At 48.4% G+C, this 6,583-nt stretch overlaps 1 pseudogene; it reads left to right on the top strand.

Moving 5' to 3' along the window:
* LOC123041650 (salutaridine reductase-like) overlaps positions 1–2,645 on the top strand; it is a 4,454-nt pseudogene extending 1,809 nt beyond the window's left edge.
* The last annotated feature ends 3,938 nt before the right edge of the window (positions 2,646–6,583 follow it).

The raw sequence follows: 6,583 nt of genomic DNA, 5'->3' as shown, positions 1-6,583 counted from the left end.
GGGAGAGGAGTACGCACGCGCGCGTCCGTCTCATGTCCGCGTTGATGCAAATCCGGCTCAAAATTGGGCTGGGAATAGGTCGCCCGCGGACGAAAAACGGACGCGCGTCCGTTTGGGTCGGCGCGTTGGGCCGCCTTTTCTGTCCGCGCCGACCCAAACGGACGGCCGCGGACGAAAAACGGACGCGCGTCCGTTTGGGTCGGCGCGTTGGGCCGCCTTTTTTGTCCGCGCCGACCCAAACGGACGGCCACGGACGAAAAACGGACGCGCGTCCGTTTGTGTCGGCGCGTTGGGCCGCCTTTTCTGTCTGCGCCGACCCAAACGGACAGCCGGGGACGAAATGGGTCGCCCCATTGGAGTTGCTCTAAGGTGAACTTAGTAAAATTGCATCTGAAGGTGCAGAAATTGTTACTCAGCGCATTGTTGCATTGAGTAATTTTAAAATGAATTTAAGAGTTCTGTTAACAAGTATAGGTGCTGGAGATTTCTTTTACCTGGCTTGTACTGGTTAATCTTGGCTTGTGGTTGATACGGGTAAACTACGCTGTTCAGATTGTTGACTTCTCATTGGTGTTTATGTAGAAGTGATTTTTCTAATTCATCACCTTGATCATGTGATTTTTGTTATTTGTAGATTAACAATGCAGGCATTTCAGGTGTTGATCGAGATCCAGTTCTGTTTGCACAAGTTCAGGAACAGGTAATTAAAGCGAAACATTTTGATGTTTTCTGTATCGAATTGCAGTTTGTCAGCAGTAATATATACCTATTTCAGAATCAGGTTAAGTCAAAACAATAATAAGTCGTTTGTTGGTATCTATCAACTGTGGCAGACATAAACATCACTGTTTCTTGTAACTCCTAGAGCGTAGTTTAGTATGAGAAATCATATCTTAGCAATGTTGTGTAAAGGGTGAACGTAGAAGCTTGGATTCCAGAAATCATTCATCAACCGCAGCATCATTCTTTTGTAACTAGCACAGTTTAGTTTGAGAAAAAACATCACACTGATGTTGCAATACAAGATGAAACTAGAATATTAGAATGTAGAAATCATTAATCGTAAGTTGACAATCCTAAAATTCTGCATTGTTGCCACTATATTTGTTTAGTGAATTATATGTTAAATATACAATTTTCCTTAAAATATATCATTTCAATGATGGCCATATTACATACAGGAGCAATGAATATTTTATTGTAAGTTTGGGTGTGCAAGCAGAATTCCTCATGAATTAATACCCGATCCTTTCCATTTATTAATTTAATTCCTATAACGCGTGTTCTGCTCCAAGATTAAGTTATTAATGAATAGAGAAAATTTGAAGCGGGTCGGCCTCAACTCACTTAGTTAACAAAAATAACTTATAGTTTAATTGGTGCTTCACTTCATATACTTTAATTAGATTTTTAAGATGAATACTCCTGCCTGACCCAACCAGCCTAGCATCTAGGCTTCTGCATTTCTAATAAGATGTTGTGTAATAATTAACCCATTTATGCATGGATAGGTTGAAAGCATGGATGTAGATCAAAGAGTTCAATGGATGAAAGAAAATTCTAAGGAGACATATGAGGAAGCAAAAGAATGCATGAGAACAAACTACTATGGGGCAAAGCTTGTGACAGGCACTACTGCCTCTTCTTCAGTTGTCCTCCTCTGGGAGAATTGTCAATGTCTCATCAGGCTTTTCACTGCTAAGGGTAAGTTGTTAACCATGCTACAGATCGATAAGACCAATTACTAGTTTCAGAAAATGTATTTAACATTATTTGTGCCAGTATGTTTCTGTTATAGCTTTCTTTACCAATTTATTTAGTTTTTAGGTTTTAAAAAGTATCTGTGCAGCCTTGCATTGTGTCTTCCAGAATATTATTACAGTCCCACGGAGTGTCAAATAAGAGATTGGGTATTCCTGTTCTCATAAATGATCTTATTTCAGTTTATCTTGTTTTGTCAGATGCAATAAGCAGGATCATATTTCAGTTTAGCTTCGTGTTCATTCCAAATAATACGACATAGGTTCACATTTTTTTGGATTGTGGGATATGGATTTTTTTTCCATCCAAATCCTCATCCTTCATCATCTCCATGTGTTCTTTTTTTCCCTGTCAAAAAGCACAGGTTCAGAAACTAGTTCTTTTTAGCTAATAAGTATTGTTTTCTTGAGCAGAACTTCAACAGCGAAGAACTGAAGAAGGAATTCGACGACATTGACAACCTTAGTGAAAAGAGACTAGAGGAGCTTCTGGATCTATTCCTAGAAGATTTCAAGGCCAACTTGATAGAGGCACATGGGTGGCCCACCGGTGGCTCGTCGGCCTACAAAGTCGCCAAAGCTGCCCTGAATGCATACACGAGGATCCTTGCCAAGACGTTCCCTCCGATGCGCATCAACTGTTTGACGCCTGGTTTTGTCAAGAGTGACATGTCGATGCACATGGGGGTGTTGACGCCTGAGGAGGGCGCTAGCAACCTGGTTAAGGTCGCTCTCTTGCCCGACGATGGCCCGACGGGTGCTTATTTTGATAGGGACGGCGTGGCGTCGTTTGTGTGACTGTCGTACGTGTAATGGTTTTGTCCGGTTTTACTTTCAGAATATGAGACACCTGTAGCAGTAGTTGTCAATAAACAGTGTGCAGTATAACCTGTGCTGTGTACTCAAATGGACATGCCTGTGTCACTGTGTGTATGATCCATATTGGTCGATGAGGTCTATCGATCTTGTGGGTATGTGTAGGGTCAAACAATGCGACAAGATGACGTATGGGTGTTGCTGGCAGGCAATAGGATGACGCATGGGTGTTGCTGGCTGAGGGCATGTACAATGATCACATATGGATATAGATGTCCCATGACAAAAAGTAATTTGAGGCATCTATATTCATTTTTTCCCCACGATGCAAGCTAACACATGGATGGCAGACATTCGCCTGCGCCCGCGGTTTGCAGGGGAGGCGCACCCTCCACTTCAAGTACGATGGAGCAACGACGCTCTTCGTCAAGGTCTTCGGGGAAGATGGCATACGCCTGGAGTGTTGTCCAGAGGGCGACAGCAGCGGCGGCGACCACCTCTCCGACGACGACGGCCCTCGCGGCGGCGTCCTCGGCGGTGAACTTGCACTTGGCGACGCCCGCGACACCTCCAGCAGCAGCGGCATCTCCTCCGGGGGAGCTCGAGCGACCGGGTCAAGGAGGACGACAAGCCGCCACGCCGATGTGCCCCTGTCAAGGAGGAGGAGGACTCCGACTGAGCGTGGGAGGTGCCGGGGCCCGGCTTCGGGAGCTGTGGCCCTTGGGAGGACGCCTCTTTTGTTATGTTTTTTTTCTGCATCAAGAGTCATGAAGAGCCCCACGGGTGTGTGTAATGAACTGCGGCGCTTGCGCCTTTATATTAGTGTTCCCTGCTCATATTCTAGCATCATATTGTCATAAACCGAAAGGTTCCAGGCTGGCGTGATTATAGTCACTTAGCTTGGTGCGCTCATGGCCCTTGACGGGTTCGCGCATCGTGGATGAAGGAAATATGCCCTAGAGACAATAATAAAGTTGTTATTTATATTTTCTTATATCACGATAAATGTTTGTTATTCATGCTAGAATTGTATTAACCGGAAACCTAATACATGTGTGAATACATAGACAAAACATAGTGTCCCTAGTATGCCTCTACTTGACTAGCTCGTTAATCAAAGATGGTTATGTTTCCTAACCATAGCTAGACATGTGTTGTCATTTGATGAACGGGATCACATCATTAGGAGAATGATGTGATGTACAAGACCCATCCGTTAGCTTAGTATTATAATCGTCACAGTTTCATTGCTACTGCTTTCTTCATGACTTATACATGTTCCTCAGACTATGAGATTATGCAACTCCCGAATACCGGAGGAACACCTTGTGTGCTATCAAATGTCACAATGTAACTAGGTGATTATGAAGATGCTCTACAGGTGTCTCCGAAGGTGTTTGTTGGGTTGGCATAGATCGAGATTAGGATTTGTCACTCCGTGTTTCGGAGAGGTATCTTTGGGCCCTCTCGGTAATGCTCATCATTATAAGCCTTGCAAGCAATGTGACTAATGAGTTAGTTGCGGGATGAAGTATTACAGAACGAGTAAAGAGACTTGCCGGTTATGAAATTGAACTAGGTATGATGATATCGATGATCGAATCTCGGGAAAGTAACATATCAATGACAAAGGAAACAATGTATGTTGTTATGCGGTTTGACCGATGATGGGGTTATGTACCTAGGGTAGGGTCATGGACCTGATCTAAGTACCTTACCCAAGGACACCCTTAGAAGAAGTCGCCTTCCAGTCGACCAACGAGGGACACACTCGACTGTCTTGAAGGACTCGACCACGAAGACTCACTCGACCACCAAAAGGTCAAGAGGCACTCTGCACTGCAACGGCCTGTAATCAAGTAGACTTTATGATAGTAAAGGCACTTTATGTGGGGCGTTACCAGTAACGCCCCAGACTTAACTCACCTTAAACCCTCTCCTACGTGGGCTGGCTGGGGTCCTGGCGCACTCTATATAAGCCACCCCCCTCCACAGGCAGAAGGGTTCGGCACCTTGTAACTCATATACTCATAATCCACTCGACCGCCTCCGGGCTCCGAGACGTAGGGCTATTACTTCTTCCGAGAAGGGCCTGAACTCGTACATCCTTTGTGTTTACAACCTCTCCATAGCTAGGACCTTGCCTCTCCATACCTACCCCCCACTCTACTGTCAGGCTTAGAACCACGACAGTTGGCGCCCACCGTGGGGCAGGTGTTTTAGCGATTTTGTGGAGAAGTTGCGATTCTTCCAAGTACTTTCATCATGGTGTCTGCTGGAGTTTTGGTCGGGGGTCAAGAGATCTGTCTCGGCACTCTCACCTTCATCGCCGACGACTCCGCATGGCTCCAGGAGGCTCCACTCGACGTAGATGCGCTCCCCGTCCGCGGTGCGACGCATTTTCGCGCATGTGTCCGCGGCGTTCTCCTGCGGCAACCGTCGACCCAGTATCGGTCGGCTCCTCCATCGTCCACCCTCCCGGTATCCCGCCGGCGCAAGCGCTCGGGCCGGTCGAGGCTTCAGCGATGGATGAGGCACGCGGTGGCTCGCCAATCGGCCACCACCCAAGTTGCGGCAATCGAGCCCGACGAATCTCTCTACGGCTTGTTCGATCTGTCGACTGGCTCCGTAGAGACTGCATCCGAGTGCGGTAGCAGTGACCCAGCGGCGGAAATCTTGATGGTTGACGGGCCCCGCAGTCCCCCTGGCTTCGCCCGTGATGATGGAGCGGGTGACGGAGGCGACCCCGCACGACGCCACGAAGAGTACCAGCCTGAGCCACTCGACTCTCTGCAAAGAGAGGAACTTCGCCGCAGGAACGTGGATGCCCTGCGTACTCCCATCGCAGGAGAAACCCCCGAGGCTCGTGCCTTGGAGGAGGCGCGTCTGGCCAATCTGGCCGAGCGCACTCGACTGGAGAACCTTCAGCGAGCACTCAACGAGCACGCGCGGCAACGAGTTCCCGACACCAGTCGACGTCAACTCTTCCCGCCGACTCAGGTATATCGAACCCCAATTCAGAATTTAGCAGCTGCGACCCGTATAGCAGAGTCCATCCAGCCTTCGCAGTCGGAAGCTGGCAGAGGTTTGCTGCAGATCAGGGATCTGCTCCGGGCAGCAGGAGATCAGAATTCAGCCGTATCTCAGTCGCGCAACAGAATTCACAGTCGATCCGTCACTGTGAATACGGTTCAGTCGGCTCACAGCACCAGATCGCCTCCGCGGCGTGAAGGGCGCGAGAATCGGCGAGATCAATATGGCGACAGACTCGACCGAGATGATAGGCGTCGAGTGCCCAATTCCCCTCTGAGGGGTGGGTCTTACGCTCCTCGGCAGCCAGAGGACAGGCGTCAGTACAGTACAGGGCGAAGGGTTCCAGTCGACCCCAGAGAACCTGGCTTCGACGCGCGATCCATAATCGTGCAAGGTTTGGTCGACCGAAACAGAGCCCATCGGGGCGGACTCGACAGAGATGCGCCCACAAGCAGTCGAGTGCATGTTTCTGGTCCTGAATGTTTCAGCAGAGCTATCAGAGCCGCAGTTATCCCTCCCAATTTCAGGTTGGCAACAGGAGTCAGCAAGTTCACTGGTGAGTCTAAGCCTGAAACTTGGCTTGAAGATTACCGAGTGGCAGTTCAGATTGGTGGTGGGAACGACGAGGTGGCCATGAAGCACTTGCCCCTCATGCTGGAAGGTTCTGCCAGGGCATGGTTGACTCAACTACCTCCTAGCAGCATTTACACTTGGGAAGATCTGTCCCGAGTGTTCATCAGAATGTTTGAAGGAACTTGCAAGCGACCAGATGGATTGACAGAGTTGCAAGTCTGCGTACAGAAGGCTAATGAGACTCTCAGAGAGTATATTCAGAGGTGGATCACTTTGCACCACACTGTGGAGAATGTGTCTGATCATCAGGCAGTCTGCGCCTTCAAAGATGGCGTCAAGAACAGAGAACTGAGTTTGAAGTTTGGTCGAACCGGTGACATGACCTTGAGTCGGATGATGGA

This window comes from Triticum aestivum, chromosome 2B, assembly GCF_018294505.1.
Source record: "Triticum aestivum cultivar Chinese Spring chromosome 2B, IWGSC CS RefSeq v2.1, whole genome shotgun sequence".
Classification (NCBI taxonomy): domain Eukaryota; kingdom Viridiplantae; phylum Streptophyta; class Magnoliopsida; order Poales; family Poaceae; genus Triticum; species Triticum aestivum.
Note: the sequence above shows the minus strand (reverse complement) of the source record. Positions and strands in the feature narration are given on the sequence as shown.